Source organism: Suncus etruscus, chromosome 2, assembly GCF_024139225.1.
Source record: "Suncus etruscus isolate mSunEtr1 chromosome 2, mSunEtr1.pri.cur, whole genome shotgun sequence".
In the NCBI taxonomy this organism is placed as follows: Eukaryota; Metazoa; Chordata; class Mammalia; order Eulipotyphla; family Soricidae; genus Suncus; species Suncus etruscus.
The window spans coordinates 166,338,707-166,339,603 of record NC_064849.1 but is presented as its reverse complement, the minus strand read 5'-3'; the positions used below and the strand labels follow the sequence as shown (position 1 = coordinate 166,339,603).

At 33.1% G+C, this 897-nt stretch overlaps 1 non-coding gene across 1 annotated transcript; it reads right to left on the bottom strand.

Annotated features, from left to right (window-relative positions):
- Positions 1 to 539: 539 nt before the first annotated feature.
- Positions 540 to 644, bottom strand: LOC126002388 (U6 spliceosomal RNA). Its single transcript, XR_007493106.1, has one exon. It is a non-coding gene; the product is annotated as a U6 spliceosomal RNA (small nuclear RNA).
- Positions 645 to 897: the final 253 nt, after the last annotated feature.

Sequence of the window (897 nt, the reverse complement as noted above, 5' to 3'; positions counted from 1 at the left end):
TATTAACATTTTTCCTATTTTTATGTAAAGAAATAATGCCCCTCAATATAAGTGCCAAAAAAGCATATGCAAACATACTGTTTAATTTAAAAAATATTTTGGATCCTTTTTCCAAATCAAATTTAAAAAAAAATAAATTCTTTAATTGAATCACCATGAAATAAACAGTTATAAAGTTGTCCCTAATTGAATTTCAATTATACAATGTCCAACACCCATCCCTTCACATTTTCCACCACTTTTGTCCTGTTTTCTTTCTGCCCTTCCTTCTGCTTGCCTTTATGGCAGTCATTTTTCTTCTTTCACTTTCTATCACTTCTTTTTCTTTTAGACAATATTGCTACTGAAGAAATACTATGCATATTCCTTTATCTCCTTTCAACACCCAGTTCTTGTCCAGAATGATCATTTCCAACTATCATGATTTCCAACTATTATAGTGGTTACTTCTCTGTCCTAACTGCTCTCCCCCTGCTATTTGTGACAACCTTCCTACCATAAGTCTCATGGACCTTGTTTGTATTGTATTATTATAGATTATATATAATATATTCTAAAATATATGAACACTTCATCCTTGTGCAGTGTCTATGGCTGATCTTCTCTGTATCATTCTGATTTTAGGGTATGTGCTGTTGAAGCAAGAATTTCAAGTCAATTTTTACATTATTTTAATTTAACCAATCTCTTATTTAATCAGTTTTGTAAATTATTGGGCCAGAGAGATAGTACAATTAGTAGGTAGGTAGGCATTTGCCTTGCATACAGCCATCCTAGGTTTTATTTCCAGCAAATGATATGATCCCCTAAGCCCACCAGGAGTGATCCCTGTTGCAACACCAGAAGTAAGGAAGCCCTGAGTACTTCTGGATGTGGTCCAAAAACAATAACAAAAAA